Genomic DNA, 11,641 nt, shown 5'->3' on the forward strand with positions numbered 1-11,641 from the left:
ACATATTGTGGTCTATGTATTCACACGTGTATTACGATTTCCGGATAACACAATTATAGCATGAATAACAGACAATTATCATGAACAAAGAAATATAATAATAACCATTTTATTATTGCCTCTAGGGCATATCTCCAACAAATGCAACTACAGTTAATTAGTTAGGTTCTGTACAAGTCTGCACTGATAAACTTGGCATCTTACACACTTACATGCTTTGTGTTGACAAGAAAAGAAAGTGCAGAGAAACATGTTGAGATTACATGGCATGTTACACAAGCCCTGCTTTGCATTTTGTTGAGCAAAGTTGCTTCTATAGCATGTTGGAACACAGCACACACACACATGTTCAAGTAGAGGAATAGGCACCGTCATACCCATCCTAAGTGCAGATACTCCTCCTAAGTCCTAACACATGGTTCAAGTAGAGGAATTGGCACCGCCACTCAGTTGCTGAATTCAGCCCGGGGAGTGGGGCTAGACTAGACTAGACGTAACAAATCAATATGACAAACAAAATAAACCCATAGATGAACCCTAACTAATTTGATGCAACTAAAATTGGAAGAACCCTAGGCAGAGGTAGGGGAGGGGGAGGAGCAGGCGTGCTCACCTCGAGTGCCTGCAGCGAGGGAGCAGCAGGCGGTGTCGAGGTCGGGGTCAGGGCTCGGGCGCGCGGCGGAGGGCGGCGTCGAGGTCGGGGTCGGGGGCGGCATCGAGGTTGAGGTTGCCGGGGAACGTAGTAATTTCAAAAAATTTCCTACGCACATGCAAGATCATGGTGATGGCATAGCAACGAGAGGGGAGAGTGTTGTCCGCGTACCCTCGTAGACCGTAAGCGGAAGCGCTATGACAACGCGGTTGATGTAGTCGTACGTCTTCATGATCCGACCGATCCAAGTACCGAACGTACGGCACCTCCGAGTTCAGCACACGTTCAGCTCGATGACGATCCCCGGGCTCCGATCCAGCAAAGCTTCGGGGATGAGTTCCGTCAGCACGACGGTGTGGTGACGATGATGATGCTCTACCGGCGCAGGGCTTCGCCTAAACTCCGCGACGATATGACCGAGGTGGAATATGGTGGAGGGGGGCACCGCACACGGCTAAGGAACGATCCGTAGATCAACTTGTGTGTCTATGGGGTGCCCCCTCCCCCGTATATAAAGGATCCAGGGGGGAGGAGGCGGACGGCCAAGGAGGGCGCGCCAAGGGGGGAGTCCTACTCCCACCGGGAGTAGGACTCCCTTCTTTCCTAGTTGGAATAGGAGAAGGGGGGAAAGAGGAGGAAGAGGGGAAGGAAAGGGGGGCGCCGCCCCCCTTCCCTTGTCCTATTCGGACTAGGAAGGGGAGGGGCACGCGGCCCCCTCCTGCCTCCTTCCCTCTTCTCCCTCGAGGCCCATGTAGGCCCAATAACCCCCCGGGGGGTTCCGGTAACCTCCCGGTACTCCGGTAAAATGCCGATTTCACCCGGAACGATTCCGATGTCCAAATATAGGCTTCCAATATATCGATCTTTATGTCTCGACCATTTCGATACTCCTCGTTACGCCCGTGATCACATCCAGGACTCCGAACAAACTTCGGTACATCAAAACTTATAAACTCATAATAAAACTGTCATCGTAACGTTAAGCGTGCGGACCCTACGGGTTCGAGAACTATGTAGACATGACCTAGAACTATTCTCGGTCAATAACCAATAGCGGAACCTGGATGCCCATATTGGTTCCTACATATTCTACGAAGATCTTTATCGGTCAAACCGCATAACAACATACGTTGTTCCCTTTGTCATCGGTATGTTACTTGCCCGAGATTTGATCGTCGGTATCCAATACCTAGTTCAATCTCGTTACCGGCAAGTCTCTTTACTCGTTCCGTAATGCATCATCCCATAACCAACTCATTTGGTTACATTGCTTGCAAGGCTTATAATGATGTGCATTACCGAGAGGGCCCAGAGATACCTCTCCGACAATCGGAGTGACAAAACCTAATCTCAAAATACGCCAACTCAACATGTACCTTCGGAGACACCTGTAGTACTCCTTTATAATCACCCAGTTACGTTGTGACGTTTGGTAGTACCCAAAGTGTTCCTCCGGTAAACGGGAGTTGCATAATTCTCATAGTTACAGGAACATGTATAAGTCATGAAGAAAGCAATAGCAATATACTAAACGATCAAGTGCTAGGCTAACGGAATGGGTCATGTCAATCACATCATTCTCCTAATGATGTGATCCCATTAATCAAATGACAACACATGTCTATGGTTAGGAAACATAACCATCTTTGATTAATGAGCTAGTCAAGTAGAGGCATACTAGTGACTATATGTTTGTCTATGTATTCACACATGTATCATGTTTCCGGTTAATACAATTCTAGCATGAATAATAAACATTTATCATGAAATAAGGAAATAAATAATAACTTTATTATTGCCTCTAGGGCATATTTCCTATAGTCTCCCACTTGCACTAGAGTCAATAATCTAGTTCACATCGCTATGTGATTTAACACCAATATTCACATCTGCATGTGATTAATACCCATAGTTCACATCATCATGTGATCAACACCCAAAGGGTTTACTAGAGTCAATAATCTAGTTCACATCGCTATGTGATTAACACCCAAAAGAGTACTAAGGTATGATCATGTTTTGCTCGTGAGAGAAGCTTAGTCAATGGGTCTGTCATATTCAGAGCCGTATGTATTCCGCAAATATTCTATGTCCACAATGCTCTGCACGGAGCTACTCTAGCTAATTGCTCCCACTTTCAATATGTATCCAGATTGAGACTTAGAGTCATCTGGATTGGTGTAAAAGCTTGCATCGTTGTAACTTTTATGACGGGCTCTTTTATCACCTCCATAATCGAGAAACATCTCCTTAGTCCTCACTAAGGATATTCTTGACCCATGTCCAGTGATCTACTTATTAGATCAAAATTGTATTCCTTTGCCAAACACAGAGCAAGGTATACAATAGGTCTGGTTCACAGCATAGCATACTTTATAGAACCTATGACTGAGGCATAGGGAATGCCTTTTCATTCTCTTTCTATTTTCTGCAATGGTCGGGTCTTGAGTCTTACTCAACTTCACACCTTGTAACACAGGCAAGAACTCCTTCTTTGACTGTTCCATTTTAAACTATTTCAAAAAGTTATCAAGGTATGTACTCATTGAAAAATCTTATCAAGCGTCTTGATCTATCTATATAGATCTTGATGCTCAATGTGTAAGCAGCTTCACCGAGGTCTTTCATTGAAAAACTTTTATTCAAGTATCCCTTTATGCTATCCAGAAATTCCATATCATTTCTGATCAACAATATGTCATCCACATACAGTATCAGAAATGCTACAGAGCTCCCACTCACTTTCTTGTAAATACAGGCTTCACCGCAAGTCTGTATAATACTATATGCTTTGATCAACTTATCAAAGTGTATATTCCAACTCTGAGATGCTTGCACCAGTCCATAGATGGATCGCTGGAGCTTGCACATTTTGTTAGCATCTTTAGGATTGACAAAACCTTCTGGTTGCATCATATACAACTCTTCTTTAATAAATCCATTAAGGAATGCAGTTTTGACATCCATTTGCCAGATTTCATAAAATGTGACAATTGCTAACATGATTCGGACAGACTTAAGCATCGATACGAGTGAGAAAATCTCATTGTATTCAACATCTTGAACTTTGTCAAAAACCTTTTTCGACAAGTCTAGCTTTGTAGATAGTAACACTACTATCAGTGTCCGTCTTCCTCTTGAATTTCCATTTATTTTCTATGGCTTGCCGATCATCGGGCAAGTCCACTAAAGTCCACACTTTGTTCTCATACATGGATCCCATCTCAGATTTCATGGCCTCAAACCATTTTGCGGAATCTGGGCTCATCATCGCTTCCTCATAGTTCATAGGTTCATCATGGTCTAGTAACATGACTTTCAGAATAGGATTACCGTACCACTCTGGTGCGGACCGTACTCTGGAAAACCTACGAGGTTCTGTAGTAACTTGATCTGAAGTTTCATGATCATCATCATTAGCTTCCTCACTAATTGGTGTAGGAATCACTGGAACTGATTTCAGTGATGAACTATTTTCCAATTCGGGAGAAGGTACAATTACCTCATCAAGTTCTACTTTCCTCCCACTCACTTCTTTCGAGAGAAACACCTTCTCTAGAAAGGATCCATTTTTAGCAACGAATATCTTGCCTTTGGATCTGTGATAGAAGGTGTACCCAACAATTACCTTTGGGTATTCTATGAAGACGCACTTCTCCGATTTGGGTTCGAGCTTATCAGGTTGAAAACCTTTTTTCATATAAGCATCGCAACTCCAAGCTTTAAGAAACGACAGCTTAGGTTTACTGCTAAACCATAGTTCATACGGTGTCATCTCAACGGATTTAGACGGTGCCCTATTAAACGTGAATGCAGCTGTCTCTAATGCATAACCCCAAAACGATAGTGGTAAACCAATAAGAGACATCATAGATCGCACCATATCTAGTGAAGTACGATTACGACATTCGAACACACCATTACATTGTGGTGTTCCAGATGGCGTGAGCTGTGAAACTATTCCACATTGTTTTAATTGAAGACCAAACTCGTAACTCAAATATTCGTCTCCGCGATCAGATCGTAGAAATTTTATTTTCTTGTTACGATGATTTTTCCACTTCACTCTGAAATTCTTTGAACCTTTCAATTATTTCAGACTTATGTTTCATCAAGTAGATATACCCATATCTGCTCAAATCATTTTGTGAAGGTCAGAAAATAACGATACTTGCCACGAGCATCAACACTCATTGGATCGCATACATCGTTATGTATTATTTCCAATAAGTCAGTAGCTTGTTCCATTGTTCCGGAGAACGGAGTTTTTAGTCATCTTGCCCAAAAGGCACGGTTCGCAAGCATCAAATGATTCATAACCAAGTGATTCCGAAAATCCATCTTTATGGAGTTTCTTCATGCGCTTTACACCGATATGACCCAAACGGCAGTGCCACAAATAAGTTGCACTATCATTATCAACTTTGCATCTTTTGGCATCAATATTATGAATATGTGTATCACTACGATCGAGATCCAACAAACTATTTTCATTGGGTGTATGACCATCAAAGGTTTTATTCATTTAAACAGAACAACAATTATTCTCTGATTTTAAATGAATAACCATATTGCAATAAACATGATCAAATCATATTCATGCTCAACGCAAACACCAAATAACATTTATTTAGGTTCAACACTAATCCCGAAAGTATAGGGAGTGTACGATGATGATCATATCAATCTTGGAACCACTTCCAACACACATCGTCACTTCACCCTCAACTAGTTTCTATTTATTATGTAACTCCTGTTTCGAGTTACTAATCTTAGCAACCGAACAAGTATCAAATACTCAGGGGTTACTATAAACACTAGTAAGGTACACATCAATAACATGTATATCAAATATACCCTTGTTCACTTTGCCATCCTTCTTATCCACCAAATATTCAAGGCATTTCCGCTTCTAGTGACCATTTCCTTTGCAGTATAATCACTCAGTTTCAGGCTTTGGTCCAGCTTTGGGCTTCTTCGCGGGAGTGACAACTTGCTTGCCATTCTGCTTGAAGTTCCCTTTCTTTCCCTTTGCCCTTTTTCTTGAAACTAGTGATCTTGTCAACCATCAACACTTGATGCTCTTTCTTGATTTCTACCTTTGTTGATTTCAACATCACGAAGCGCTCGGGGATCGTTTTCGTCATCCCTTGCATACTATAGTTCATCACAAAGTTCTACTAACTTGGTGATGGTGACTAGAGAATTCTGTCAATCACTATCTTATCTGGAATATTAACTCCCACTTGATTCAAGCGATTGAAGTACCAAGACAATCTGAGCACATGCTCACTAGTTGAGTGATTCTCCTCCATCTTTTAGCTATAGAACTTGTTGGAGACTTCATATCTCTCAACTCGGGTATTTGCTGGAAATATTAACTTCAACTCCTGGAACATCTCATATGGTCCATGACATTCAAAACGTCTTTGAAGTCCCGATTCTAAGCCGTTAAGCATGGTGCACTAAACTATCAAGTAGTCATCATATTGAGCTAGCCAAACGTTCATAACGTCTGTACCTGCTCCTGCGATAGGTCCACCACCTAGCGGTGCATTAAGGACATAATTCTTCTGTGCAGCAATGAGGATAAACCTCAGATCACGGATCCAATCCGCATCATTGCTACTAATATCTTTCAATACAATTTTCTCTAGGAACATATCAAAATAATCATATGAAAGCAACAACGCGAGCTATTGATCTACAACATAATTTGCAAAATACTACCTGGACTAAGTTTGTGATAAATTAAAGTTCAATTAATCATATTACTTAAGAACTCCCACTTAGATAGACATCTCTCTAGTTATCTAAGTGATCACGTGATCCAAATCAACTAAACCATGTCCGATCATCACGTGAGATGGAGTAGTTTCAACGGTGAACATCAATATGTTGATCATATCTACTATATGATTCACACTCGACCTTTCGGTCTCCGTGTTCCGAGGCCATATCTGTATATGCTAGGCTCGTCAAGTTTAACTTGAGTATTCCGCGTGTGCAACTGTTTTGCACCCGTTGTATTTGAACGTAGAGCCTATCACACCCGATCATCACGTGGTTTCTCAGCACGAAGAACTTTCGCAACGGTGCATACTCAGGGAGAACACTTCTTGATAATTTAGTGAGAGATCATCTTAAAATGCTACCGTCAATCAAAACAGAATAAGATGTATAACAGATAAACATCATATGCAATCAAAATATGTGACATGATATGGCCATGATCATCTTGCGCCTTTGATCTCCATCTCCAAAGTACTATCATGATCTCTATCGTCACCGGCACGACACCATGATCTTCATCATCTTGATCTATATCAATGTGTCGTCACATGGTCGTCTCGCCAACTATTGCTCTTGCAACTATTGCTATCGCATAGCGATAAAGTAAAGCAATTATTTGGCACTTGCATCTTATGCAACAAAGAGACAACCATAGAGCTTCTGCCAGTTGCCGATAACTTCAACAAAACATGATCATCTCATACAACAACTTATATCTCATCACGTCTTGACCATATCACATCACAACATGCCCTGCAAAAACAAGTTAGACGTCCTCTACTTTGTTGTTGCAAATTTTACATGGCTGCTAGGGGCTTAGCAAGAACCGTTCTTACCTACGCATCAAAAACCACAACGATAGTTCGTCAAGTTAGTGCAGTTTTAACCTTTGCAAGGACCGGGCGTAGCCACACTCAATTCAGCTAAAGTGAGAGAGACAGACACCCGCCAGCCACCTTTAAGCACAAGTGCTCGTAACGGTGAAACCAGTCTCGCGTAAGCGTACGCGTAATGTCAGTCCGGGCCGCTTCATCTCACAATACCGCCGAACCAAAGTATGACATGCTGGTAAGCAGTATGACTTGTATCGCCCACAACTCACTTGTGTTCTACTCGTGCATATGACATCTACGCATAAAACCTGGCTCTGATACCACTGTTGGAGAACGTAGTAATTTCAAAAAAAATCCTACACACACGCAAGATCATGGTGATGGCATAGCAACGAGAGGGGAGAGTGTTGTCCACGTACCCACGTAGACCGTAAGCGGAAGCGTTATGACAACGCGGTTGATGTAGTCGTACGTCTTCCAGATCCGACCGATCCAAGTATCAAACGTACGGCACCTCCGAGTTCAGCACACGTTCAGCTCGATGACGATCCCCGGGCTCCGATCCAGCAAAGCTTTGGGGATGAGTTCCGTCAGCATGACAGCGTGGTGACGATGATGATGCTCTACCGGCGCAGGGCTTCGCCTAAACTCCGCGACGATATGACCGAGGTGGAATATGGTGGAGGGGGGCACCGCACACAGCTAAGGAACGATCCGTAGATCAACTTGTGTGTCTATGGGGTGCCCCCCGCCCCCGTATATAAAGGAGCCAGGGGGGAGGAGGCGGCCGGCCAAGGAGGGCACGCCAAGGGGGGAGTCCTACTCCCACCGGGAGTAGGACTCCCTTCTTTCCTAGTTGGAATAGGAGAAGGGGGGGAAAGAGGAGGAAGAGGGGAAGGAAAGGGGGGGCGCCGCCCCCCTTCCCTTGTCCTATTCGGACTAGGAAGGGGAGGGGCACGCGGCCCCCTCCTACCTCCTTCCCTCTTCTCCCTCGAGGCCCATGTAGGCCCAATAACCCCCCGGGGGGGGTTCCGGTAATCTCCCGGTACTCCGGTAAAATGCCGATTTCACCCGGAACGATTCCGATGTCCAAATATAGGCTTCCAATATATCGATCTTTATGTCTCGACCATTTTGAGACTCCTCGTTACGTCCGTGATCACATCCGGGACTCCGAACAAACTTCGGTTCATCAAAACTTATAAACTCATAATAAAACTGTCATCGTAACGTTAAGCGTGCGGACCCTACGGGTTCGAGAACTATGTAGACATGACCTAGAACTATTCTCGGTCAATAACCAATAGCGGAACCTGGATGCCCATATTGGTTCCTACATATTCTACAAAGATCTTTATCGGTCAAACCGCATAACAACATACGTTGTTCCCTTTGTCATCGGTATGTTACTTGCCCGAGATTTGATCGTCGGTATCCAATACCTAGTTCAATCTCGTTACCGGCAAGTCTCTTTACTCGTTCCGTAATGCATCATCCCGTAACCAACTCATTTGGTTACATTGCTTGCAAGGCTTATAATGATGTGCATTACCGAGAGGGCCCAGAGATACCTCTCCGACAATCGGAGTGACAAAACATAATCTCGAAATACGCCAACTCAACATGTACCTTCGGAGACACCTGTAGTGCTCCTTTATAATCACCCAGTTACGTTGTGACATTTGGTAGTACCCAAAGTGTTCCTCCGATAAACGGGAGTTGCATAATTCTCATAGTTACAGGAACATGTATAAGTCATGAAGAAAGCAATAGCAATATACTAAACGATCAAGTGCTAGGCTAACGGAATGGGTCATGTCAATCACATCATTCTCCTAATGATGTGATCCCATTAATCAAATGACAGCACATGTCTATGGTTAGGAAACATAACCATCTTTGATTAATGAGCTAGTCAAGTAGAGGCATACTAGTGACTATATGTTTGTCTATGTATTCACACATGTATCATGTTTCCGGTTAATACAATTCTAGCATGAATAATAAACATTTATCATGAAATAAGGAAATAAATAATAACTTTATTATTGCCTCTAGGGCATATTTCCTTCAGAGGTCGGGGCTCAGACGCGCGGCGAAGAGCGACGGGAGAGCGCGCGGCGGCCGACTGGCGACGGCGGCGGCGACAGCGGAGGAGTTGGATTTGGGATAAGTGGCCATGGGGAAGAACAAAATAGCACGGTTAAGTCAGAAGTAGCAGTAGCGCGTTCTAGGAAGTGCGCTACTCCTAAGTTAGCTACAATGCGTTCCCCTATACGCGCTACTGCTATTTCTTTCTCTCTTTCCCCTTTTCATTTACTTTTCTTTACATTTTTTTTCCTTTAACCTTTTTCTATTTCTTTCATTTTCATTTACTTCTCTACTTGGTTTCCATTTAATTTCATTTCCTTTAGCAGTAGCGCGTTTTCAGCATAAACGCGCTGCTACAAAGCAAGTAGCGGTAGCGCGGTTCGCAGTAGATCGCTACTACTATGTGTGGCCTATTGGCTAAGCCGTGGGAATTTTAGTAGCAGCGCGTTTACCTTCAAGCGCGCTACTGCTACAACTGTATCTGTAGCGCGGTTTACACCAGTGCACTACTGCTACTTAGCACCAGCATGCTTTTTTGACACACGCTACTCTAAAGTTCCGTGTATAAGGTTTTCCCTAGTAGTGCCTGTCCATCAAGGCTAACCTCCTCCTCCTCACACCTAGTAGTACTGAAACCACACATCATGTACTTGGTTTTAGTACCGGTATATAAAACAGTATTTTGGAACCAAAGGCAATTCTTGTGTGCCTCTGGGATCTGGTGGGGGGTTGCTGGAATTTAGTCTATTTTCGGACAGCCCAATAACTATTTCAGAAATTTCTAATAAATCCTAGAGGCCCACTTAGCTCATTCGTGCAAGGCAAGGGATACTACTAAAGTTTAGTCCCACGTTACTAGTTTAGTGGGAGTTAGACCTCCTTATAAGGGAGGTTCTTTCCCCACTTGTATGAGCATGAGAACAAGAGGGACATCCACACGCGCTCCTCCTTCGCCGCCCGCCTCGCCATGCCACGCCACGCCTCACCTCGTCACGACGCGCCGCGGGTTGCTGGAATGAGCCGATGTCTAAATTTTTGCCATGTACGACGGGTATACAAAAGGTCACACGAACGCTGAAAATATTTTTGCCATAGTGGAGTTTGAATGCGAACGGTGCAGCCCTTCGGCTGCTAGCTGTTCGCTTCATCTCCGTCTTTTCGTTTCACCTTCCGTCGGTGGCCTCTCGCCTCCTTCTCTTGCGCCTATAAAAGGGAGGTCGCTCCTCTCAGAGAGACGCACCAGAAGATCCTCTTCCTCTCGCCACAAAGTTCCTGAGCACCGCGCTGCTGCTACGATCTTCCCCATCCCGGCTTGCGGCATGCACCGCGAGTCGGGACAGTAGGCCTTCAAAACCACGCCTCTTTGAGTCCTGTACGGGAGAAGGGTGATAAGGTTTTTGGGGAGCGCTCCGCGCGACTACTGACTTCTTCGTCATGGACGCCCCGGACTCCGATGACTACTTTCCCGACGATGACTTCTTCCCCGACGTCGACAACTTCCTCGACAACATGGCTGGCGAGGACACTGACCCCAAGTTCAGTGCTACTGCTGCTGTTGTCCCGTATGTGTTCTTCTTCTTTCTGTTCGAGGTCTTGCCACAGTTCCTTATTCTAGTATTTGCCCTAGATATGTTAGGTTTTACTTCATATATGCAACTTGCTCTACTATCTGCTCTAGATATGTTTAGCTACAATTCATATATGCATATGTTGTTTACCTTCTCTCTGTCAGATCGCATGACTTGTTTTATCTCTGCTATATTAGTCATGCTCTATCTACTATTTCTGTTAATATAATCATTCGGTAAATTGCTCATATTTCTAACATATTTGGCCTGGTTTGTTTTTATAATACACTCTTGGCCTTTTTTGCGAAAATGATCAGATGTATTATAAAGTTTCACAAGAAGTACAAAGCAACTCAACGTAATAAAAATTACATCGAGATCCATGGACCACCGAACAATCATTGCCCCTATTGTTGCGAAGAATGAGGCCCTCGTCGCCATGGCCACGCAACAGGCCCTTCTCATGTCAGGGTTCTGTCGGTGACCCGACCTCAACTCCACACATGTGGCCACCCAGTCCACCGGGGCGCAAAGGAAGCGGCTAGCATGGGCTCATTGGTTGTCCGCCCACCACGTCCGGAGTTGCCATGCACCTCCACAAAGCCTCTGGTGTATGGGTTCCTGCCCCAACATGACCCGACCCGGTCTTGCTTCTCCATGTCGCCTCGGGATAGCTCGCTGGGAGTGAGTGAACTCGTGCCGGC

The sequence above is a fragment of the Triticum dicoccoides genome, chromosome 5B, assembly GCF_002162155.2.
Source record: "Triticum dicoccoides isolate Atlit2015 ecotype Zavitan chromosome 5B, WEW_v2.0, whole genome shotgun sequence".
NCBI classification, from domain to species: Eukaryota; Viridiplantae; Streptophyta; class Magnoliopsida; order Poales; family Poaceae; genus Triticum; species Triticum dicoccoides.